This window comes from Rhinopithecus bieti, unplaced genomic scaffold (assembly GCF_001698545.2).
Source record: "Rhinopithecus bieti isolate Rb0 unplaced genomic scaffold, ASM169854v2 scaffold_62671, whole genome shotgun sequence".
Taxonomy (NCBI): Eukaryota; Metazoa; Chordata; class Mammalia; order Primates; family Cercopithecidae; genus Rhinopithecus; species Rhinopithecus bieti.
In genome coordinates this window covers 495,546-522,723 of record NW_016824251.1, presented here as the reverse complement: position 1 = coordinate 522,723, position 27,178 = coordinate 495,546, and the positions used below count along the sequence as shown (strand labels likewise).

The 27,178-nt window shown below is 37.9% G+C and overlaps 2 long non-coding RNA genes across 3 annotated transcripts in view; both read right to left on the bottom strand.

Moving 5' to 3' along the window:
* Window positions 1–27,178, bottom strand: part of LOC108522139 (uncharacterized) — a 60,114-nt gene that overhangs the window by 27,061 nt on the left and 5,875 nt on the right. For both annotated transcript variants that reach the window (XR_001883384.1, XR_001883383.1), the window contains exon 3: window positions 11,498–11,537. This is a non-coding gene — a long non-coding RNA (uncharacterized LOC108522139). The remainder of the gene's footprint in view (window positions 1–11,497; window positions 11,538–27,178) is intronic.
* On the bottom strand, window positions 3,149–4,037 carry LOC108522140 (uncharacterized). The gene is made up of 2 exons (XR_001883385.1): window positions 3,881–4,037; window positions 3,149–3,539 (listed from the first exon to the last, which is right to left on the bottom strand). It is a non-coding gene; the product is annotated as an uncharacterized LOC108522140 (long non-coding RNA).

Sequence of the window (27,178 nt, the reverse complement as noted above, 5' to 3'; positions counted from 1 at the left end):
AATACTGAAATAAGATTTCCAGTTATAAAGTAAAACAGTATCTCTGTTAGTGGTATAGTGAAATAAAGCTTGATCCTTCTCATTTCCCAGATCAGAATATCAAGGGACAGAGAGGTTAGTCCACTTGTTCAAGATTGCTGGAGTCATTAGCTATAGAGGATAAGGCATGAGAATAAAAGCCAGCTCACTGATGCTGAAGCCGGTTCCTTTCTCTCCCTATGCTGCCTGCCTGCTTAGGTTTCCATCCAACTTGGCTTTCCTGTCCTCTGGATTTCTCACCTTCAGAAATGTCATTGACCCCTTAAAATTTCTGGGCTCAAGTGATCCTCCCACCTAAACTTCTTGAATAGCTGAGACATAGTGCACACCACCATGCTCTGCTAATTTTCCTTTAGAGGCAGGGTCTCGCTATGTTGCCCAGGCTGCTCTCCAACTTCTGGCCTCAAGTGATCCTCCTGCCTCAGCTTTCCAAAGTTATGGAATTACAGACATGAGCCACCATATCTGACTTGATTTTTATCATTGATATGCTGGAATTTTAGGCAGGTACTAACTCAGTTTGCCAGTGAGATGTTAAGATTGGTTCTCAGCACAAGTGAATGTCCTGTTTCAATATTTTTGCCCAGATCCACTGGTATATTATTAATGGTAAACTTCACTTGCTCTCTTATAACTCCTGTCATGTATTATGAGATTTCAGAAATCTAGTCTTAGAACTCTAATCTTCTCCTGCTACCCCAATTTCCTTTCATTTGGCCATTCCCAAACCCAACTCTCTGTAGCCCATGACCCTGCCTCACACAGCTCAGTTACTCAGAGAGTGATGAAGGAAAGGAAAAGTGAACTGTCTTTTTTTAGAGAATCCTGGCCCATTCACAATACAAGCATTTGTTCTATCCTTCACAGCTAGGATAATCAAATGAGTCATAGTCTACATCAGGACAGTTTTGAAAATGACAGGAGCAAGGTTAAAACTAGGCCAGGGTTACAGGCATAAATTAGGACTGTGCTAGGCATATTGTAACACGGCCAACCTAAAAATGGCTACACAGGGCTCTCCACAAACTCCTCTAAGATTTCACTGGAAAAGTCACTGAATGCTGGGAAGTTTAGTGGACCCTGAGCAGTAATCTATGCATGAAATGTGGTGTACAGCCTCTAGAAGTTTCACTACATTGTAACTTTCAGGTGTCAATTGATTTAACAACTTTTAAGATCTCAAATTATAATGAACATATGCAGAGATATGCACAAAGCAACAGCGTAAAGAAAAAGATGAGACATATTAATATTAATTTTTTTAATTTTACTTCCAGCTGACTTAAAACCTCCTAACTGTTTATTGGATATAAAACATTTTCTGTGTTTGGCAAAAAAAAAAAAAAAAAAAAAAAAAAAAAGAACAATACATCATCAGAAACCAGTTTTGAATCAAAGGGAGAAACCCAGTTTATATTTAATTACCGTTGGCTCCCTACTCCCATTCTTTGCTTAAGAGCCAACTTTATGTTTAATTTTAAAAGGAAAGCAAGGCTGAGAAGTGATAAATTGTACTCTCTAAGAAGATGTTAAAATACTCTTATTTCATAACACATTTTAAAATCTGGAAGTCCCCTGTACAGTGACATCTAATTCCCTCATGGAATGCAACAACACAGAGAATGGAGTATTGTATCATCTTAAGCTGCCTTATAGATGCTATCTCTAAAATATTTTCCCATTTGTTTCTTAACAACTCCAATCTTTGTCTCCAATAGTCTCCTAATTCTTAGTCTCCTTGAATTTATTTGCAGCCCTTGTGATCTTTTGCAAATGCTTCTCTGAACCTGTATCTCCCCAGTATAGAATGTGTCAAGGGCCCCCAATAAGGAAACTACAAAGTATTTAACCCAATTTACAAATCCCTACATCATCTATGCCTCCAGACTTATCGCTGAGAAAGTAATGGGCTTGCATTTGTTGAATGATTGTAACCCAAGATTAAAAAGACATGCCAAGCCTTTCTCTCAAGTGACTTACTTTCTTTGAAAAGGTAGTTAAAATACTAGTGTTGGGACGGACTGAGACATCCCAAGAGCTGGTTGGAGAATAGTTTTTATTTCTGTTTTGCAGAGCTCCTGGTAATTGGGGAAGTGAATAGGAGGAAGTAAGAGGGAACTGAAATTGTTTTAGTCTAGGAAGCAGGTGGAGGAACTGGGTTCCAAGCTGTGGAGAAGAGCCGAGGCCGGGCGCGGTGGCTCAAGCCTGTAATCCCAGCACTTTGGGAGGCCGAGACGGGCGGATCACGAGGTCAGGAGATCGAGACCATCTTGGCTAACACGGTGAAACCCCGTCTCTACTAAAATACAAAACTAGCCGGGCGAGGTGGCGGGCGCCTGTGGTCCCAGCTACTCGGGAGGCTGAGGCAGGAGAATGGCGTAAACCCGGGAGGCGGAGCTTGCAGTGAGCTGAGATCTGGCCACTGCACTCCAGTCCGGGCGACAGAGCGAGACTCCGCCTCAAAAAAAAAAAAAAAGAAGAGCCGAAACCTGGAGGAGTGGAAATGAAACAAAAATGAAAACAGAGCCGAGAGACCAAGATTGGAAGAGAACTTTCCAAACTATTTTTAAATCTCTTCCAGGTTGCAAGAGCTCATTTCATCAAAAGAAGACTCACGTTTGATGTTTGGTGCCATAGATGCGGACCCTTTGACTCAGTGATTCTCAATCTTGGCTGCACATTGAAATCACAAAGACATTTATAAGATGATAATTTATAGCACTCAACTCTGGATGTTCTGATTTAACGGTTTTAGGTGGGGCTCAAAAGTGTAGCGTTTAAAAGCTTTCCCCTCCCCGCCGCCACCACCAGGTGACGCTTGTGAAGATGAAATGAGATTACCCATGTGACTTCACTTTACACAGGGCTCTCTAAAGGTTGATCTTATTGATAGGATCCTAACTTATTGATAGGATTACTAAATCAATGGCCACTGAATTTCAAAGCAAATGGGAGAAAGAGCACAGTTATGGACTCTGCTAGGGCCTAAGCTCTGTTCATAACAACTTTTTCACCTAAATCTTGAAGTCCAAGTTAGGTAAAGAATAGGGTCAAGCAGCCCAGGAGAAGGAAGAGCACACACAAAGGCACAAAGGTGAGAAATAGCATATTCTGTGCAGAATGCATTTAATTTTCTGATTTATTCAACAACCATTTATTGCGTAATTAATCCATGCTTCACACTGTCCTATTCAGTGGGGGCATAAAAGTGACCAACGAGAAATTTGCAAACTAAAGTGGATTGGACACAGCAAGGCTGTCTTCTCCTCTGAAGTGCTTGCAATGGTGGGTTGGTCAAGTTGAACTTTAAAGGAACCTCTAGGAGCAAACAAGGGGCAGGACCTTCCTGCGGCGAAGTTCTCATGCCTCAACTAATTCAGAGTCAAAGACAGGAAGTCAGGAAGAATGGGCTTAAAAGTCCAGTGTGATTAGCTTCACAAGAGAAAAGTACATGAGTAAGGGTCTCATATACATCCTCTTATTGGCACATTGCAAAGTCTCTGCAATATGAAACAGCATTATTATTATTATTGGCTCTTCAAAGCAAATGTTAATAAATCGAGAAAAAAATTTTCATACCTAGTATTAATCCCACAGAAACTATAAAATGCATTTAATATTAAGATATTAAGATTTAAACACTTATTCAGATCTTCAGATGTGTAGTGACCCAGTTCATCCAAGTTTTAGTAGTTGCCAGAGACTCTTTATGGAAAGATATATAAATTCACAAACACATATACAGGATTATTGTGATCGTAACTCTTCCCAGATATGTTTTTTTCATTAAAAATTTTCCATGTTTCTAAGGAAGTATTTGTATGAATCAAGAGTAGCTTACCAAGCCAGTCCAGGGAGAACCAGGACCAAGGATATAGAGACCCCTGGGCACGGAGGGTGTTCCATAAAGTGACTGGGAGTTGAGAGGGGAAGCTGGAGACTCAAAAACCAACTACAACACCTAAGTGATTTGCAAATATGGTCCTAGAATCAGCTATGTCATCATCACTGGGAACTTGATAGAAATGCAAATTGTCAGGCCAGGATACACATTGAGCCAGACCCCTTGAGGGTAGGATCCAATAATGTGTGCTTTAACAAACCCTCCAAGTGACTTGATGGTTGAGAACCACTAGATTAGTGGTCTCCACTCCTGGCTACTTATTGAATCTATTTAAGGACTATATTAGTTTTCTAGGGTGGCCATGACAAATACCACAGACTGGGAAGCTTAAATAAAAATTATTTTCTCACAGTGCTTAAGAATAGGAGTCTGAGATTAAAGTGTTCACAGAGTGGGTTTCTTCTGAAGCCTCTCTGCTTGGTTTATAGATAGCAGTCTTCTCACTGTCTTCACATGACATTTCTTCTATGTGTCTGTCTCTGTGTCCTAATTTCCTCCTCTTAGGACATCAGTCAGATTAGGGTCTACCCTAATAATATCATTCTAACTTAATTACCTCTTTAAATATGCTGTCTCCAAATACAGTTACATTCTGAGGCACTGGGGGTTAGGGCTTCAATATATGAATTTTAGGGGTGTTATGAGATAACACCCTAAATAGCTCAGATCATAGCAAGAACGTTTCATTTAAAAATATCAGTATCACATGAGACCAACTGACTCTGAATTCTTAGGGGTGGGGCCCCGGCATAAGTATTTCTTAAAAGCTCTCTTGTGAGTCATGTGTGTAGCAGGGCTGAGAATCAGGCTATAATGGGTAAAAGGCCAAACAGTTGGGCACATGGCAGAAGATGTAGCCATCAGTGGCCACATGCTGCCCGGTAAGGCAGGTAGACCCTACCAGGAATAGAGGGTGCTATGAGGTAGCAGGAACTCAGCCATAAGAAGTCTGGCTTAGGGAAGCATATGCAGTCAAGCCTTAAAGCAAGAGTGAACAGACTGAGAATTCAGGTAATAGCCTAGAGGTGTGTGAGATAGCCAGTTTATAAGACAGCAACATCAGAACGAGTGTGAAAGATTAGAACTCAGCTGTAATCCACAGAGCTCATTTGACTCTGGTGGCACAGGTTTGTGACCAGGGTCTCCTGGCCAGGAAGTTGTTGCCAGGGCCAGAGGATATAGCTGCAGAAACCCAAGAGATGTCAGTGAAGGAATTCAGATGGCATCTGAGGCTTTTACAAGACATCCTACCTTTTAATATCTCAAATACACATATCTCTTTATAGTGTTTTGTAAAGAAAGAAAACAAGACAAACAGCAATAACAAAACCACTGCCCTGAAGATAAACTGTATTTATGGTGTTAGGAGGCTGTGTGAAGAGCTATCCAATTCCTAGTGAGTTCCTGGACTTTATATTCTGTGGGTGATGGGGAGTCTCAAAGATTGACTGATTAAACATCTAACCACTTTTGTCTTGTCAAAGCCAACAATCTCTGCTTTGTTATACTTCAGAGAGAGGAAGCCAGTTGTGTTCAAATTGTCATTATTAGCTCCATTTCCAACACCCAAAAATTAAAGGACTGTTGCAAAGAAACAAATGGAATCCAGGAAGAACACGCAATCTCTTTGAAACCTCTTCACCCCCATCCACCCACCTGGCCCAGAGACGGAGGAATTACAGGGAACCCAGCTGAGTAATAATGTTGTTGATTCCCTGCTAATCGGATTTTTCTTGAGTCCAGCAACAGTCAAGTGTTTACAAGACTTCTCTTTTCAAAACAACTCAAAAGACATTCCCAGCAGAGAAGCTAGGAACCAACAAATCAATAATGTAGGAACTTCTACTAAGGATTTTCATCTGCCCAGCAAGGAGAATATTTATTTATAGAAAAACTGGCCACTCCAGTTTAGTGTGGTAATAACATGGTGCAGCTAGTTCAAAGAGTGGCACGGTTGAACACAGCCTTGTATTATGCCCACAGTAAATGGTCTCCATGAGGAAAGGCCTATAATTTAGAGAGATTTGCCATGGATGGTAAAGCCCGGGTCCTTGTAACAGATACTTTTACCAACTCTATTTGTGGAGAGGGCATGCAAAAGGAAGGAAAAGGTTAGCTTCAGGAAACCTGGAAGGAGAAAGTAAGCCTCATTTGTTTTTACCTACATGAGAGCTATCTTACGCCCAACCTGAAGCCTTCCTTGATGGTTGGAGACAAATTTATTACAAAGGCACAGAATTTTTGACTTGCAATATATATGTTTTGTTCCCTAAAGAATCATTTCTCCACTGTCCTGCTTATACGTTATCTCTCTCTACCTGCTCCTTGAATGTTGAGGAAAAACGATGTACTCTTCAATTGCATTTTATATTAGGGGTATATCATTGGGTGGAAATCAGAAAACACTGACTCAAAATGTCAAGTTCTTCTCCAGGGAATTCCCTGGGGCATGGCTCTTTTGGCCTTCTGTTGTTTATCCCATCAATCTTTGTCATTGCTACTGGAAAAGCAGGAGGTGCAGATTGTAGATGTGGCTGTTTCAAAGCCAGTCTCTGAAGATGCATGTAACAATTTCTTAGACCTATTTTTTTAATCATCAGGTAAATATTCTGTCAGGAATTAGGAATTGTACATCTGAACTTATCTCTCTGTGTCTGTCTACCACTGTCATTTCTAGTTTTTATCAGCCAGCTGTGATGCAGTCCCAAAGATGACATTTGTATAGTGGTGTGCTGGTAAAGATTTAAAACTGGCTCTCTGGGGAAAATATGACTGATTCTTATTGTTTGACAATTTCCTTGGTGCAAATACTTCCACATGGCTCATTTCAAGCTATCAACATAAAGTTCTTGGAAGCAAAGTTGGGAAGAGATACACCATTATGTAGTATTTCCAGAACACAAATACAGTTGAAGGAAAAAAAACCCAGGAGTATATATAATAATAAAATGTAGTAAAATAAGTAGTAAGTGATAAGTTTTGAGTATTTTGAGCTTGTTTTAATAAAATGTACATAACTGTAAGTTTATATAATTTAGTTTTTTAAATGTTTGTGTTTATCATCCATCTTTACAAAATTCCCAAAAATCCAAGATTGGCTTACATGAGCCAATAGTAGCCAGTTTCAGCTCACCGCTGGTCCTCTGGAAGGTGAAGCCCAGATTTATGAATGAAAGGAGAACACAGGCCCACAACATCAAGCATTACATACTGTGAAAACCTTGAGCCTGTGAGCAGAGAAGAGGCTGATCAATTGGCACTATAAGCTTGAGGAATAAACACAAAACCGCATTTTCAGATTCCAGCCTATAGGGCAGAGGTCACCAATTAGTGGGCTGAAAAATATCTTTTGTTGAGGAGTTCTGATCCCACTGGGCCAGCTTGTGCATTTAGCACTGCAGAAATCAGCTGGATCTAAGAGGTAGCTGCCACCTTTGGGTAAGATTTGTGAACTTTATTTTACAGCTATCCAAACCTCTCATTCCATGGCTTGTTGCATTCATTTACACTGCCTCTGAAGGCAGGAGTGCTTCCAAGTAAGCACTTAGCCAAGTACACCCATTCAAGAAGCCTCATGGCTTTAAGTGACATCTACATGCTGATGCATTCCTCTCCTGAACTGGAGACTCCCGTACCTAGCAACTGCCTACTCAGCATCTCTCCTTGAACATTTAACAGGCAGTTCAAACCTAACATGTTCAAAAGTGAACTGCCCCTGTCACTGTGTTCACCAACTCAGAAAACAGCTACTCCATCCTTCTAGTTTCCTGGCCAAGAGTCATGGCCTCATCTTTGACACCTCTTTCTCTGTCCCACATTCTATCTGGTGGCAAATTTTGCCATCTCTGCCTTCAAAATACATCCAGAAGCTGATCTTTTTACCACCTCCAACACAACTTTCATAATCTCTCCCCTTCATTATTGCAATAGCATCTTAGTCTCTGTTTCTGGCCTTGCCCACCTACTGCCCATTCTCACAACAGCTACAACTGAGCCTTTTACAACTTAATTCTAGTCATGTATTTTCTCTAGGGAAAGAACTCAAAGTCTCCCTACTTCACTTAGAGTAAAAGCCAGAGTCCTTATGCCTTTGCTTCTGCTGTTTCCTAAGAAATGTTCTTTCCCCAGATATTCTCATGGTCCCCTTTCCCATCTACTAAGCCTTTTCTGAATGTCATCTCTTCACCTGTCTTCAGAATTGTAACCTCCAGCAAAATCCCCTTTGGCTTTCTTCTCCATTGCACTTATCACTAGCTGAAAGACTGTACATTTTACTTTTTTTCTTCCTGGAAGAAGTTAAGCTTCCTGAGGGTAGAAATTTCTATTTTGTTCACTGCTATATCCCCAGCACCTAGAAACAATGCCTAGCATGGTGGGTCTCAGCTATCAGTTGGAGCAATGGATACCCACCCATAGGAAATGAAGTTATTTCAAATACAATTAGGGAGGTGTGGTAGGATGGGAGAGGAGGTAGGGAGAAGGGAGTTAGAGGAGTCATAGGAAAATGGAACATTCCAATTGGACAATTCAGAATCTAGCCTCTTCAGGTTTCTTGCTGAGAGTCAGTGAAGGGTGTGGAATTTTAGAAAATTCCAGCACTTCTGATGTGGAATAGGGGCATATATAAAGGCAGGCTGTGTGCTTTCCCAAAAAGAACAATACTTTGAAGTGAGATAAACGTTGTTGCTGCTCCTGTCGTTATTTTCTTGGATATATAATTTAATCCCTCTAAGCCTCTCCTGGTTCTCCTTTCGTTGAATTCTTCCCCTTTTAGGCAGCTGGCTTCTGTGGCATCTTTTACTCCCTTGATCTCTTAAAGGCTGTGCCTAGCAGCCTTTCTACCACCCTCTTCTCTTCTGACTCTAGCCTGATAGAACCACACCTTTCACCTTCCTGATTTCACTCACACTACTCCCTTAGCCTGAAGAAAACAGACAAATTCAGACTACCCTCTGTTCAGCTCAAACTGTCTTTGTGTTCCCATGATCCCATCTCACCCACCTCCCTTATAACTGCAAGATGTCATGGGACAAGTGTAAGCCTTAGAGGAAAAACCGAATTTATCACAGGACCATAATTTCACAGCCATGTTAACTTGAATCAGTCCCTTAAACCGAACAAGCTTCTGTTTCTCTAAGTGAAAAATGGGCAGGCAGTCAGGCATCCTGGCTCTAGCAATAAACTCCTTGGGTCATATCACAGCTCTACTACTTTTAGCTGGGTGAAAGGGCAAATTAATGTCTCCAAGCCTTGAAGTCTTCCTTGATGAAAGTATGAATAATGAGACCCACTTCACAGGGTTGCTGTACAAATTTGATGAGATGTAAAACCCTGATACACTGCCCTCAATTCAGGTCAGTTATTACAATTATTATTATGGGGCCACTGTAAATACTCACGAGCTAATGTCCATGTCCTGGACAGCTCTGTTTGCCCCTCTCTATCCACGCTGCCCCAGCCTTCTTCCCCGAACTCGGGTCCTATGAAGCTCAGTTGGAGGACCTCCATCAAAGCTCCTTCATCCTTGGGCTTCTGTTTGGGCAAGTGGAGGCACTAGCAGGAGATGTGCTCCCTCCCTGGGAAGCTCCATGGCTCCTGTCAAACGACTGTCTCCACAGGATGCCCTACACACTGTATATACTGTCTGGGGATGAGTAACCACTCCTTCCTCTTGGCAGCGACGTTCTGCTCTGACTAGCTCTGGGATATTATATTATCTTGGTTTTGCTTCACTGTGGTGACTCCCCTATAAATACTTTCTTTATTGAACTCTATGTGAGCATGCTAACTGCTTCCTGACTAACACCCAGTTGATAGAGTGTACATTGCTTTGTGAAGTTACAACACACATCTTTCACCTATGTGCTTATTTGTCCCCACATCCCTAGCAACTGGCAGGGTCAAGCACTTGAGGGAAAAAAAAAAAAAAAAAAAAAAAAAACACTGGGTTGGGCCCGGGGGCCCCCCCCTGTAATTTCAGCATTTTGGAAAGGTAGATCGCTTGAGTCCACGGGCTTGAGACCAGCCTGGGCAACATGGCGAAACCCCGTCTACACAAAAAAAAAAAAAAAAAAAAAAAAACACGAAAATTAGTGGGCATGGTGGTGCATGTCTGTAGTCCCAGCTACTCAAGAAGCTGAGGTGGGAGGATATCTAGAGCCTAGGAGGCAGAGGTTGTAATGAGTTGAGATCACACCTTTTGCCACTCCAGCCTGGGTTACCATGCCAAAACGCTGTCTCAAAAACAAAAAAAAAAAAAAAAAAAGATCACTGGCTTCAAGTTTTTAAAAAAGTACACTGCCGGCCGGCCCATGGTGGCGAACGCCTGTAATCCCAGCCCACTTGGGAGGCTCCGAGCGGGCAGATTACAAGGTCAGGAATCGAGACCACGGATGAAAACCCCGTCTCTACTAAAAAATACAAAAATTAGCCAGGCGGTTGCGTGCCGGGCGCCTGTAGTCCCAGCTACTCGGGAGGCTGAGGCAGGAGAATGGCGTGAACCCAGGGGCAGAGCTTGCAGTGAGCCGGATTGCACCACTGCACTCTAGCCTGGGCTACGGAGCAAGACTCCATCTCGGGGGAAAAAAAAAAAAAAAACACTGCCTTGAATGTATCCTCCAAAACTCATGCTGAAATTTATTTGCCATTGTGACAGGATTAAGAGGTAGGATCTTTAAAAGGTGATACAGTCATAAAGACTCTGCCCTCATGAATGGATTAATTGCAGGAATGGGTCTGTTTCATGAGGGTTCAGCCCCTATTCTCCGTGAGTCTCTCTTGCCGGCTGTTCTTCCTTTCACTTTGCACCATGGAATAGCCCTTGCCAGATGTCCGGCACCTTTATTATGGACTTTCCAGCCTCCAGAACAATTAGTCAAATAATATATTTTCTTTATAAACTGCCCAGTCTGTGGTATTCTGTTATAGCAGCAGAAAATAGTCTAAAACAAAAAGAATGACACTTACAGAATGACACTTTTCCCTTTTATGAGGCATTCTTTGCTAAGCCTTCTATAAAATGTATTAGCATTTCTTATCAGCATCAATGGACAAAATTCGTTACCAGGTGCCAAGCACTTCTATCAGGTGTACATCTTAGACCCCGTGGAGAACTGGAACTGCTTCCATTGCTCCACAAGACTTTTCGTCTGCAACCTCCCTTCATCACTCTTTCTGTAAGCTCCCAGGTTAAAGTCTCTTTGCTATTTTTATTTGTTTGCTTGAAGCATAGTTTGTTTCCAGCTGTCAGTTGTAGTGCAGTAACCCTTTTAAAGTCCTATCATGCTTCCTTCTAGAGATAATTGATGCTAATGAGGCATAAAATAATCCATTTGAATAACTGATAGAGAAGTTTCAGTTTCAGTTCAGTTTCTTTTCATGGAAAATAAAACTTCACAACTTGATCATGTGTGAAAGCAAAGCCAACCATTTCAAAGAAAGAAACTGATTAAAAAGAAAACACACACACACACACCCCCCATAACTTGTTGACACTAAGGTATTGAACACAGAAGGCATTTGGGCCAAGGCAGAGTAATTGAGATTTGTGCTTACCTTTCCCTTGGTCTTGCCCTAATGGGTTCATGAGGATTGTCTATAATGAACAAATAATAATTCTGTTAAATGAGTTTATTGGTTAATTCATAAAACATATGGCAAGCTTCCTCTGCCATAGCATTTGGGTAAAGGAAAAGCAAATGAAAATCAAGAATAAACAAATGATGTGACACAAAAACAAGGTTTTGAAGTAGACCAGAAAAGTCAACTAATTAGGGTTTTATTGATCTAGAAAAGAAGAAATCCCAGTTCTATTCTAGGCATATTTGCAGACACCTAAGTATCAAAATGGAGATGAAAACCATGTTTACATTAAAACTCAATGGATATGGGCCCTAATTCTCACATTCTTCTGTAGGTTATCAAAAGCTTGCTCTGTAGACTTTATGTTGCAAAATAATGAATACTATACAAAAGGAGCAGTTACCTTCCTCATATTAGTCTGGATAAGAATGACAGTGCTGTAATATTAAATAACCCCAAAAATCACAGTTTTAACTTAGTAAAATCTTATTTCTGATTCTCATAGTGTATACTGCTAGTCCAGGTGAATGTCCAGGACAGGCTTTTTGATCTTGTTTTACTTCCATTTCAACATGTATTTTCAAGATGGCTGATCACTTCACCAGAGAAGATAGTGTTACTGGAGGAGGTCTTCTACCAACAATTAAATATGCCAGCCAGGAAGTACCACATGGTACCTAATGTCCACAAAGGAATGTGGAGCCATTACTGTAACACGGAAGCACTATACAGCTTTAGTCATTTCTGTCACAATTCCATCATCTCCAAAATCCAGGTCATAGTCAAGCCTCTTCTTGGCTTGTGTCTTTCTCTACCCTGGAAGATGCTAAATTTTTAACAGCAGAATATCATAGTAGGAGGAATAGTGGTTTGACTTCTGTTTGCACCAATTCCCAAGTGACCTTGGACATATTATTTAACTTCCCCAAGCCTAATTTTCCTCATTTGACAGATGAGGATAATGGCAGTTCCTATCTTATAGGCTTGTGGAATTAAAAGGAATAATACATGAAAAGTAGTTGGCATTGAGGAAGCATGCAGTAAATGCTTGGCCATCCCAAAAAATGCAGTCATGGACAAAGTTTCATGTGCTGTCCATCTCATATATTCTCTACCCACTGAGAAATGCCTGTGAGAGAGGGAGATTAAGCAGCAATGCCTATGAGAGAGGGACAACTCAACTCGAGGACAAGCAAGTGTCTGGATCTGAGGTCTCTGCGTGGAGGTTATGAAGTGTCTGGGTCACTACAATTAGAATTGCTTCTGATCCCTGTAAACACTGCCCTGGAAAATGAACTTAGGTGAGTACTTTGCAACTCCCATGGAAATGAAGGTGATAGACAACAGGCAGCCTACTTCTCTGGAACCATTTCAAATCTGGTTTAAGTTTACTTTGAAAAGTAAACAATGGTTTACAGCAGTCCTGTGAATAAAACCTACGTAATACTTTACCCAAAAGCAAACTTGGCCTTTTAAACTTGCTTTCAGAAAGAGGTGAAGATGTCATTCTATTTCAATAGAACTACTGTATGAAATGTTTGATTTTACGTAAAATCATTATAGGTATGATTTATCACTTTGCCACGGGATTCAGTATAGAATTGATTTAAATAGCACACCTTTGAACTTTATCTTTATTAGTATATATACTTATTATATATTATTACATAATAACTATTATTTATTTGTCTGAACTTTATTATTTTTACTGTTTATGTATTTTTTATTTTCCCCACTCCCCTCCACCTTCCTTGGCCTCTAGTAACCACAAATCTACTCCCCATCTTCATGAGATCCATTCTGTTTTGCTCCCACATATGAGTGAGAATATGTGTGTTATGTCTTTCTGGCTTACTTCATTTAATGTAATGTCCTCCAGTTCCTTCCATGTTGCTACAATGACAGGATTTTATTCTTTTTAATGGATGAATAATATTCTATTGTGTATATATGCTACATTTTCTTTATCCATTCATTCATTAATAGGCAGTTAGTCTGATTCCATATTTTGTCTACTGTAAATAGTCTTGCAATAAATGTGAGAGTGCAGATATCTTTTCAGCATATTGATATCTTTTGGGTATATACCCACTGGTGGAATTGCTGGACCACATGGTACTTCTATTTTTAGTATTTTGAGAAACCTCCATATAGCCTTCCACAGTAGTTCCCCTAATTTACATGTCCACCAACAGTGTATGAGAATTCCCCTTTCTCCAAATCCTCACCAGCATCCATTATTCTATGTTTTTTTGATAACTGCCATTTTAACTGGAGTGAGATATCTCACTATGGTTTTGATTTGCATTTCTCTGATGATTAGTGATGTCAAACTATTTTTCATATACACATTGGCCATTTGTATATCTTATTTTGAGAAATACGTGTTCAGATCTTTTGCCCAGTTTTTAATTGAATTTTTTTTTTTTTTTTGGTTATGGAGTTACTTGAGTTCCTTATATATTTCAGTTATTAATTTCTTGTCAGGTAGAGAGTTTGTGAATATTTTCTGCCATTCTTTAGGCTGTCTCTTCACTTTGTTGATAGGTTCATTGGCTGTGCAGAAGCTTTTTAGTTTAATATGGTCCCATTTGTTCATTTTTGCTTTGATGGTCTGTCCTTTTACCCAAGTCTTACACAAGAAAAATATGTGCCCATATCAAGTTCTGGACCATTTCCCCATTGTTCTCTTCTAGTAGTTTTATAATTTCAGGTCTTAGATTTAAGTCTTTAATCCATTTTGAGTTGACTTTTGTATATGGTGACAGATAGAATTCTAATTTCATACTTCTGCATATTGTTATCTTGTTTTCCCAGCACCATTTCTCAGAGACTGTCTTTTTTCTATTGTATGTTCTTGGTACCTTTGTCAAAAATGAGTTCGGCTTTAAATGTGTGGATTTATATCTGGGTTCTCTATTCTATGTGTCTGTTTTTATTCCAGTACCATTCTGATTTGATTATTATAGCTTTGTAGTATATTTTGAAGTTACGTAGTGTGATGCCTCCAGCTTTGCCTATTTAGGGTTTGTGTAGTTCCATATAAATTTTAAAACTTCTTTTCAGTTTTGTGAAGAATGCCATTCATATATTGATAGGGATTGCATTGAATCTGTACATTGTTTTGGGAACAATTGTCATTTTAACAATATTAATTCTATCCATGAGCATGAAATATATTTCCTTTTTTTTTTTTTTTTTTTTTTTTTTTTTTTTTTTTTTTTTTGGTGTCCTCTTCAATTTCTTTCATCAGCGTTTTATTGCCTTCCTTTGATAGAATTTTCACTTTGGTTAGATGGATTTCTAGGCATTTTATATTATTTGTAACTACTATAAATGAGATTGCTTTCTTGATTTCTTTTTCAGGTTGTTCAGATAGTTGACTTATATAAATGCTACTGATTTTTGTACGTTGATTTTGTACCTGCAACTTTACTGAATTTGTTTACCAGTTCTAACAGTTTTTTGGTGGATTTTCTAGGCTTTTCTAAGTGTGAGACCGTGTCATTTGGAAACAAGGCTAATTTGACTTCTTCCTTTCCGATTTGACCTTTATTTCTTTCTCTTACCTCATTACTCTGACCAGGAATTCCATATTATATTGAATAAAAGTGGTGTAAGTGGGCATTCTTGTCTTGTTCCAGATCTTAGAAGAAAAACTTTCAATGTTTCTCCCATTCAGTATGATGTTAGCTATGGGTTTGTCAAATACGGTCTTTATTATTTTGGGGTATGTTGCTTCTATACCCCATTTGTTGAAGGTTTGTATCATAAAGGAATGTTGAATTTAATTAAGTGTTTTTCAGCATCTATTGGAATGATCATACAATTTTTGTTCTTGGTTCTGTTAATGTGATGTATTATGTTCACTGATTTGCATATGTTAAACCACTCTTGCATCCCTGGGATAAATCTCACTTGATCCTGATAAATGATCCCTTTAATTTATTGTAGAATTCAAATTGCTAGTATTTTGTTGAGGTTTTTTAATATATACATATTGATCAGTGACAGTCTTATAGTCTTTTTGCTGTTGTGTGCTTGTGTGATTTTGGTAACAGGGGAATGCTGCTCTCATAGAATAAATTTGGAAGTATTCCCTCCTCTTCAATTTTCTGGAAGACTTTGAGTAGACCTTGTGCTAGTTTTTCTTTAAATGTTTGGTGGAGCTTCAATCTCATTACTCATTATTGCTTTGTTGAGGTTTTCTATTTTCATGGTTCAATCTTGGAAGGTTATATGTGTCCAGGAATTTATCCACTTCTTCTAGGTTTTCCAATTTGTTCACATATAGTTGTTCATCACAGTCTCCAATGATTCTTTGTATTTCTGTGGTCTTCATTGTTATGTCTCCTTTTTTGTTTCTGATTTTATATATTTGAGCTTTCCAATTTTCTTAGTCTAACTGAAAGATTGTCAATTTTGTTTATCTTTTCAAAAAGTCAACTTTTCATTTGTTGATCTTCTGTGTTATTTTTATTCTCAATTTTATTCATTTCTGCTCTAATATTCATTATTTCTTTCCTTCTACTAAATTTGCATTTAGTTTATTCTTGCTTTTCTGTCTGCCTGTAAAGCTGTCTAACATGCCAACAAGTTTTCAAGAATGCAATACAAACTAAAAAGGGTTTCGTGAAGGCCAAATATGCTCAACAGAAGACTTCACTTCTCGACTTTCCTTTGCAGCTTTCCAAAAGAATCATGGCAATATCCAAGTAAGCATATACACAGAGATTTAAATTATCATAATTTTCTCTTTCAGAGAAAGGGAAGGTTCTTATTTCTAGAGTTGAAATATATTTTTCAAAGTGTCCAGCTTTCAACAAAAAATTGTGAGACAAAGAAACAAGAACATACAGCCCACATGCAAGGATGAAAGTAATCAATGAAAACTGTCTTTGAGGAAGCCCTAAATGTTGAATTTACTAGGCGGATACTTTAAATCAGTTATTTTAAATATGTTCAAAGAACTCAAGTAAATAGTATCTGAAGAACTAAAATGTAAAAACAACATCTCACCAAACAGAGACTATCAATAAAAAGATATAAATTATAAAAAAGAGTCAAACAGAAAGTCTGATGTTGAAAAGTATAATAACTGAAATGAAAAATTTAGTAGAGACATTCAACAGCAGATTTGAACTGGCAAAAGAGAATCTGTGAACTTGAAAACAGATCAATCAAATGTATCCACTCTGAAGAATAGAAAGAAAAAAGAATGGGGAAAAAAAAAGAAATCAGAGCCTTAGAACATTGCAAGATACCAAGTCCAACATAAGTGTAATAAGAGTTTCAAAAGAAAAAGAAAGCAGAAGGGAAAGAAAGGAATATTTGAATAAATAATGACCAAAATTTTCCAAAATGTGTTTAAAAAACAGCAATCTACACATTCAAGAAGCTGAATGAATCCAAGTAGACAAATAAGAAGATTCACACCAAAACTCACAATAAAACTGTTGAAAAAGACAAAGAGAAAATCTTGAAAGCCACAAGAGAAAAGCAGCTCATCACGTATATAAAAGGGGTCCTCTAAATTAACAGTTAATTTTTGTTAGAAACCATGGTGCCAATCACATAGTCAGAGTGACAAAAGAAAAAAAAAAAAAACTGTCAACTAAGCAAAACCACTTCTTAAAGAGGAAAGAGAAATTAAGACATTCCCCGTATATAGAACCAGAGAATTTGTTGCTAGTTGGGCCCCAAAAGAATACTACCATGAACAAATATATGGTAACAGATTAAATAATCAAAACAAAATGAACACATTCTTAGAAAGACATAAACTACCAAAAGTGACTCAAGAAGAAATAAAATATCTGAATAGACATATAGCAAGAAAAGAGATTGAACTAACAATTTAAAAATTCCCATAAAGAAAATTCCAGGACCAACTGGCTTCATTGGTGAATCAACCAAATGTTTAAAGAATTAACATCAGATCTTCACAAACTTATATAAAAAATAGAAAACATTTCAGACCTCATTTTATGAGGTTAGGATAATTCTGATACCAAAACTAGACAATAGTATATCTAACAAAAAAGTGCAAACGAATATCCCTTATGAATATGGACACAAAAATCCTCAAAAACAAAACAAAACTAGCAAACTAAATCTGGCAACATATATCAAGAATTATACATCATGACCATTAAATGAGATTTATTTCAGTAATGAAATACTGGTTTAGCATACAAAAATCAATGTAATACATAAGTAGTCTGACTCCCAAAATATTATGTGCAATTTTTCAGGTCTGACCACAGGACCAATTTCAAAAGCTTTACCTGGCAGACCTCTTGGGGGAAAGCCACCTTCTCTACACAAGACATGGAGTACAGCTACAGCTAGTGCACTGCAGGCTCCAATGAAAATTGCAGTCAAAGACTCAGTTTCTCCTGGCTAGTCATGCATTTATGCATGTTTCCATTCCTAGCTCAGGATCCTCCCTTCAAAGGCGTCATTAGCAGGAAGCCCTTGACCAAGGTCTTTTCAGGTGCATCTACTAAGCCTGGGGGACCTTGAAGACACTTTTCTTTACTCTGACTTAGTATTAAGTACTTTCCCACTCCTTTTTGTCTCTTCCCCTTCCATCCCCTGGGTCAGGAAACAGCAGGAGCCTTTTTGGGAGGAATCCCTTAGCAATGAGATAATCCCCATGTGTGCAATGATACATCTGACTCCTCTCAACACCATTCCATGGGGGAAAAATGGAACATTGAGAGAGCCAGCACTTTTTCCTGTTTAGCCTCTTGCTTATATTATCACCATAAATGATTAAAAGTTTGACTGTTACTTTCACTTTGGCTTATTATTTTAATTGGCTACCTAGACCCTGCAGCTCAGCTCTCTTAAGTTCAGCTCTTCTTTTTTATTATTATACTTTAAGTTCTAGGGTACATGTGCACAATGTGCAGGTTTGTTACATATGTATACATGTGCCATGTTGGTGTGCTGCTTGACACAGTAATGTATTACATAACTATTGTAATATAATAAAGGACAAAATCCACATGATCATCTCAATGGGCAATGGACACAGAAAAGACATTTGACAAACACCTAACAGCATTTTATTTTTATGATAAAACAAACAAGAACCTAAGAATCCTTTTTTTTTTTTTTTTTTTTTTTGAGACAGAGTCTCTTGCTCTGTCGCCCAGGCTGAAGTGGTGCAGTGGCGCGATCTCGGCTCACTGCAAGCTCTGTCTCCCAGGTTCCTAAGAGTACTTCCTTAACTTGATAAAGGGCATCTGTAAAAACCCACTATTAACATTATTCTTAATGGTAAAAGACTGAACGCTTTCCCCTTAAGATCAGAAATGGGACAGGTATATCCCCTCTCATAATGTCTATTCAACATTGAATTTAACATTCTAGCCAGAGCAATTAAGCAAGAAGAAGTAATGAAAGGAATACAGACTGGAAAGAAACAAGTAAAACTATCTCTATTTCCCGATGACATAATCTTGCATATAGAAAATTCTTTTAAAAAATCCACAAAACACTATTAGAACTAATAAATTAGTTCAGCAAGATTGCAGGATATAAGATGAGTATACAAAATCAACTGTTTTCCACACACTAGCAATGAATAATCTGAAAAAAATTAAGAAAGAAAGCTATTATTGCATCTGTAATAGTATCAAAAATAATAAAATACTTAGTAATAAATTTAACAAAAAAGTTTGGTATTCTACATTGAAAATAAAAAAAAAACTTGAAGGAAATTTAAAAGACATAAATAGATGGAAAGGCATGCCATGTTCATAATTTGGAAGGTTTAATATGATAAAATGGCAATATTCTCCAAATTGATCTACAGATTTAATTCAATCAGTCTCACAATTCCAGCTTCCTTTTTTAGAGAAATTAACAAACTGATACTCAAACTCAGAAATTTAAGAGGCCCAAAAGCCAAAACAACCTTGAAAAGAAGAAAAAATTTGGATAATTCTCTGTTTCTATTTCCAATTGAGACTGTGTGTTACTCATCCAGGATAGACATATAGGTCAATGGAATAGAATTGAGAATAAAAAAAGAGAAAGAAAGAAAAAGAAGAAAGAATCTTGCTACATTTACAGCTTTTTTTTTCTTTTTCTAAGGCGGAGTTTTGCTCTTGTTGCCCAGGCTGAAGTGCAATGGTGCGATCTCAGCACACTGCAACCTCCACCTCCTGGGTTCAGGTGATTCTTCTGCCTCAGCCTCCTGAGTAGTTGGGATTACAGGCATGTGCCACCACGCCCAGCTAATTTTGTATTTTTAGTAGAGACAGGGTTTCACAACATTAGTCAGGCCGGTCTCAAACTCCTGACCTCAGGTGATCTGCCCACCTCGATCTCTCAAAGTGCTGGGATTACAGGCATGAGACATCACGCCCAGTCCATTTACAGCTAATTTTTCAACAAGGGTGCCAAGACAATTGATTTAGAAAATAATGTTTTTTTCAACAAATTGTGCTGAGATAATTAGATATCCATGTGTAAAAATAATGAATTTGGATTCCTACTTCACACCGCAGAAAAATCTATTCAAAACTCTATATGTAAGTGACAAAACTGTAAATGTCTTCAAATGAACCATAGGCATTAAGTCTTTATGACCTGAGATTTGACAATGATTTCTAGTTATTACTCCAAAAGCACAAGGAATAATAATAATAATAATAAAATAGGTAAATTGCATTTTCAAAACAAAAACTTTTGAGCTTCAAAGGACACCTTTGAGAAAGTGAAAACACTTGCAAATCATAGAGCTAATGGTACATATATTTAGAATATATACAGAACCCTTATAACTCCATAACAAGATGATAAATAATCCAATTTTAAAATGGGCAAAGGATCTGAATAGACATTTCTCCACATAAGATATACAGATGGCCAATAAGCACATGAAAAGATGCCTAATATCATTATCTCTAGGGGAAATGCAAAGCAAACCACAATGTCATACAACTTCACACCCACTAGGATGTCTAGAATCAAGAAAAATGAACAAATGTAAGTGCTGTGGAAGATGTGAAAAAATTGGAACCATCGTAAATTGCTGGTGGGTATGTAAAAATGGCACAGCCACTGTGGAAAACGATTTGGCAGGTCCTCAAAACTAAAGATAGAGTTTAATAATAAGATTCAGCAATTCTACTTCTAAACACATACCCAAGAGAATTGAAAGCTTATGTCCACACCAAAACTTATGCATGCCATGTTCATAGCAGCATTACTCATAATAGTCAATAAGTGAAAACAACCCAAATATTCATCAACTCATGAGTGGATAAACAAAATATGTTATATCCAAATGGAACATTATTCAGCCATAAATAGTAATGAAGTACTGACACATGATACAACATAGAAAAACCTTGGAAACATTATGCTAAGTGAAAGAAAACAGACCCAAAAGACTACATGTTGTGTCCATTTATAGAAAATATCTAGACCAGGAAACCCCACGGAGACAGAATGTAACTTAGCAGTTTCCAGGGGCTTGGGGGCAAGGAGGAATAGGGAATGACTGCTAAATGGTACTGAGTTTCTTTTTGGTGTGATGAAAGTGTTTTGGCATTAGACAGAGGTGATGGTTGGATACCCTTGTGGGTATACTAAAAACCACTGAATTTTACACTTTAAAAAATGTGAATTTTATGATATGCGAATTATAGCTCAATTTTTAAAAACCCATGGAGAGGTTTAAAATGAAAATTAATGCCATCAATAACTCTATGTTTTGGAGACAAGCACCACTAACATTTTGAATATTCCATTCCAATCTTTTTCTTATGGATATATACATATTTTAAGTCAAACTCATATCCTACATATGTAGACATATATTTTCCTCTATTGGCATTATATTTTTTGTTGTAAGAACAAAACTTTTAAGAAATATTCTAAAGACCTCTTTTTTTGGAAGCGTTTATTAATCTTGTGCCAATAGAGCAGTTCCAGCTTATCCACTGATCAGACAAATGCAAGAAGTTGCTTTCTAGGAGCAAGCCTTCACATTGAAAATCATTTTGAATAGTGACATTGTAGAGGTACCAAGATGCTGTAGAAAAATGGTTCGACAGGATATTTTGCAAAACGTTTTTCTTTCTCTTTCAACACTCCTTTCCTTTCTTTCATAAATATATTTGTTTTTCAACACAGGTCTATAGTCAAAGCCTGCATACTGGCTAATGATTAACCAGCTGCTCTGATTATTTTCCAAGCTAATGTTGTACGGGAATATTGCACATTGAATAATAAAAAACTTGGATACCGCACATTAACTCTGGGACAACATGTATTCTAAATGTCCCCCATTTGACTGGGAAAGTCTAGTACATTTCAAGTGTGGTTCATTTTCGTTTGCATTTCATTCAAAGGCTGAAACAGTATACCATCTTTCCTAAGTGCACAAATGGCTCCAGCATCTTAACTATGAAAATTAGGATTTTTTTTAAGACAGTGTCTCGCTTTGTCACCCAGGCTGAAGGGCAGTGGCACCATCATAGCTCCCTTCAGTCTCAACCTCCCAGGCTCAATCAATCCTCCTATCTTAGCCTCTTGAGTAGCTAGGACCAGAGGAGTGAGCCACCATTTGATTAAGACACCAAATTTTAATTCCAAAGTACTGTGACCCTTCCTGGGCCCTCAAATTATAGAAAAGATTTTTGAGGCAAAACAATGGCTCTTTATGAAATAGGTCCTATCTACAGCATTATAAAAGTATTTCAGAAGATGGTTTAAGTCAAATATATAGCATAGATAATACTCATTAAAAAGCATTCATATAAGACTATGTTTTGTAGGCCCTTGGAAAAATTTCATTGGTTATCAGTTATAATATAGTAAGTCAATTTTTTTTAGAAAAGGCAATTGAGATGCTCATGGTTAGATTTGCTCAGACCCACCCAGCAACACAATGGCAGATTGAAAGTCCTGGTTCTTTAATTCCCAGGCCTGGTTCTAATGCTGCTGGATCACAAGGTCTTTATAATAGAGCTTATAAAAGCACATTTTATGTGAGGTGACTGGTTAGAGAAAATATGACCTTTCAAATTATATCACCGTTTTCCACATAAAAGCCTCAGCCAACCTCCTAATTTATGCGACCTTTGGAAGCCATAAAATCACTTCCCAGGGAGAGTTGATGTTGATTTGATTAGGGTCTGCTCTTTTTGACCCAGAGTGGGTAGGAGCCAGCCACCCAGGGAACAGCCCAGGGAACATCAAAATTCACTCAGCCCAGGGAGAAATCTGCAGCCTAAGCAAGTCTTTTGAGCCCAGTAATGCACTTGCTAGAGACAGCTAGTTACTCTAGCTAAAGGTTTAATCTTTATCTCCTAATTGAAAACCTAAAAAAAAACCTTTAGATTTGCCAATTGCTTGAAGAGGAATATTTCAGAGATGTTAAGGAATACAGGACTCTACAAATAAAAATGCTAAGAGTATGTATGCATAGACATTAAAGTCATCAGAAAAGGAAATGCTGCCTGATTGAAAACTCGTACATTTAATAGAATTTCTGTTTATTAATAAAGCAGTTTTACTTTAGAACTTGATGAATGACTAAGTGAAACAGGGGAAAGAGCAAAGGACTTGACAAAGTGTTGTTTAATAGCTTTAAAATATATCCTGTTTTTTAATATAAAGTCATTTTTATAGTATATCTGCCTTATGGGAAATCCCAAAGAATTGGATAATAAAAGATACAACTAGATTTGTTGGATTTCACACTCAATACTTTTTGTAATGTACAGATTTAGGTACCTAGGGCGAAATTCTATTTTTATATATAGGATAAAAGTAGGAATATATGTGTGTGTGTGTGTTGGTGTACATATATATTATCCTTTTAGGATTATATAGACGTGCGTGTATACAGTGGTACAACCGCACGTCCTATACTATATATCCTACTTCTATTCACAAAACATCATAGTAGCATTTTCCCCATGTGATTACAAATACTGTGAGAACATCATCATAAACTGCTGAATAATATTCCAACATATAAAAGTGCTACAACTTATTGAAATATTCCATTATTGATGAACATTTAGAGTTTTCAATTGTTTTGTATCGTAACAACTCATTAAACATTTTGTGGATAAAAGTTCTCGTGTATTTCAGCTTGTTGTGTGGAATACATTAATTTATAATGTATTAAATCACATTTCCTTTTAGAAGATGAGTATCACCAACAGCCTTTCTGTTTTTCTATTTTTCTCCAGGTATATTGCAGCCTTATTTCTGCAATTATAATAATTGAATTTGGACTATGAATCAAAGAACCAGGTTCAATACTGTGTTTTTCCCTGCATGCTTCTGGCATTCCATAGATTTCTTGGATAATAATTACTCTCCCTTTAACAACACCATGAGTCCATTTAATCTATGAATTTGAACCTTGAACAAGAGATAACTGAAGAATTATGTAAGAAATAAACAGAAGAAGTGATGTTCTCAAGCTCCGGAGATCTTCAGGCAGCTTTGAAAATCTTTTTTATCTTATGTTTTATTCCCATAAAACTTAAATCCTACTGGGGCATTAAGGTAGTATCTGAGGGGTAGTTTTTCAAGATGTTCTTGTACAGCTTCCTTCTAGAAATATCTAGAGTTCTCTAAACTACATTTGAAAGCTCACTAATTTAAGACTTGTAACTTTGCAGATGGACTTTCCTACCTGGGAGAACAAATTGTTCTTTTCTGCTTCAAGGACATTTTAAAATGCTAAAGTAAGGCTTGCTATCCTCAGAGGCAATATTGGCATCCTGAGACAATTTTGGCCATCTGATTCCTTAGTGTTTGGCCAACAGCTGTGCCCAAAATGGATAATTGTGCCTGGTTAAGTTTAGTCCTCTCTGACATCACACATCACAGAGGAAAGCAGTCCCACACATTTTTCTTCAAGGAGAGAAGAAAATTCAGATGATTCAGAATCAAGGAATGGAAATGACAACAGGCATGCGAATGTCACACTGAAAACAAAAATCCCTCCAAGCTCATTGGCTAAAGAGACAGTAGAAACATCCTGGGTGGAACTGACAGCTGTGACTCTTGCGCTTGGTGGCCTGGAGCCATTCATTCACAGCACCATCAGGAAGTGAAGGCAGGGAGCAGCACAAGGCCCGGTTGTGTCTGTTTACTGAGTTCTGTAGGCCACACCACCTATCATGTAGTAGTCTTTTTATGGCAACTAGATAAACAATATGCGTCACCATGGCTATTTCACTTTATCAGAGAAGTGGAAGAAAGGCTTCTACAAACTGCAGATATCATGCATGTGTGTGGGCCTTTCCAAGCTATTATTGCACAAAATCAGAAAGAAATTGAAATGTTTTCTGCCAATGACTGATTATTTTTATCCAAGTTAGACAGAAAAATATTTCTAAACATATAGATGTTTACCAGCTGTTCCTAGAGGCATTCATGTGACTGCGACACCCTTTCTATCAGCCCTTTAGGTTTGGAGTTTTCCATGCCAAAGAGACTAACCATCTTCTGCATTTTAACCCCAGCTCAGAGACACTTCCAGGAATTCCAGTCCTCCAAGATTTCAAATGTCTTTATTCCTGTTCTACACTTCAGTTTTGTGCTGAAAGCATATAAAGGAGAAAGAATGAGGGAGGAGGAATTCTGCCCCCTTTTTTCTGTTTTCAAAATTTGTGTCATTCACTTTTTTTCTTTTTTATTTATTATACTTTAAGTTCTGGGGTACATGTGCAGGACGTGCGGTTTTGTTACATAGGTATACATGTGCCATGGTGGTTTGCTGCACCCATTAACTCGTCACCTACATTAGGTATTTCTCCTGTTATCCCTCCCCTAGCCCCCAGCCCCCAACAGGCCCCTGTGTGTGATGGTCTCTGCCCTGTGTCCATGTATTCTTATTGTTGAACTCCCACTTACAAGTGAGAACATGTGGTGTTTGGTTTGTTCTTGTGACAGTTCGCTGAGAATGATGGTTTCTAGCTTCATCCATGTCCCTGCAAAGGACATGAACTCATCCTTTTTAATGGCTGCATAGTATACCATGGTGTATATGTGCCACATTTTCTTAATCCAGTCTATTGCCCTCTCTTTAATCCATGGTCTTCTCACCTTTGCTTACCAATATTTGTTGAATGATGAGTTGATGTCTCAGTTTTACCTTCATCTTGCACTCACTGTGTTTCAGTGGATCCTTACCTTCTTTCTGATCTCTTCTTTGTGATCTTATTTATCAGGATCTTTCCTTGAGGGACTTGGGATATGTAGCATATAACGTGGAATCAGCCAGGGCCCATTTATCTGTTCAGTTATACTTATCTGACTATTATATTTAATTTATGAGGCATTGTCTGGCTCATAAAGTTTGTAAAAGTCCAACCTTCCCTCTCTTTCTCTTCCTGTTCCACCCCGCTCACTTCCTACACTGGTACATTTGTTTGTTTGTGCTCCCCTATGATTTCTCCCCACTTCTCCAATTGCTCCAGACTCTGACAAGGTTAAATTGTTGGCCCGATAACATGTTCTCAAGAGGCATCCATGATTGTTGTCCTAGTATCTAATTAAGAAGGTTGGAGAAAATTCAACAGCAGGACCACAGTGTCATTGGGAAGGGAGGAAATCAGAACAGTTTGCTTAAAGGATATCTGCACTCACATGTTCATTGCAGCACTATTCACAACACCCAAAATATGAAACCAACCTAAGTGCCCATCAACAGATGAATGGATATGTGGTGTGTACACACAATGAAATACTATTCAGCTGTCAAAAAGAGGAAAGTCCTGTCATGTGCCACAACATGGATGAACCTGAAGGACATGATGCTGAGTGAAATAAGAAGTGCAGAAAGGCATACAACTTTACAATTTCATTTATATGTGCAATATAAGAAAGTCAAACTCACAGAAGCAAAGAGTGGAATGGTGTTTACCAGCAGCAAGTTGAAGTAGGGTGCAGAGGTGGGGTTGGTTTGGGGAGATGATGTTCGAGGATATAAGATTTTAGTTAAGTAGAAGAAATAAATTCAGAAGATTTATTGTATATCATGAGGGTTATAGTTAATAATAATGTATTGTACACTTGAAAATCGCTAATAGATTGTATATGTTCCCATCACAAAAAAATGATAAGTATGTACAATAATAAATATGTTAATTAGCTTGACTTAGTCATGTCACAATGTTTATATATATATATATATGTGTCAAAATATCATGCTGCATACCATAATACAAACTACCATCAGAGAATCCTATAAACACCTCTATGCAAATAAACTAGAAAACCTAAAAGAAATGATAAATTCCTGGACACATACACTTTCCTAAGACTAAACCAGGAAGAATTTGAATCCCTGAACAGAACAATAGCAGGCTCTGAAATTGAGGCAATAATTAATAGCCTACCAACCAAAAAAAATCCAGAACCAGATGGATTCACAGCTGAATTCTACCAGAGGTACAAGGAGGAGCTGCTACCATTCCTTCTGAAACTATTCCAATCAATAGAAAAAGAGGGAATCCTCCCTAACTCATTTCATGAGGCCAACATCATCCTGATACCAAAGCCTGGCAGAGACACAACAAAAAAAGAGAATTTTAGACCAATATCCCTGATGAACATCGATGCAAAAATCCTCAATAAAATACTGGCAAACCGGATTCAGCAGCA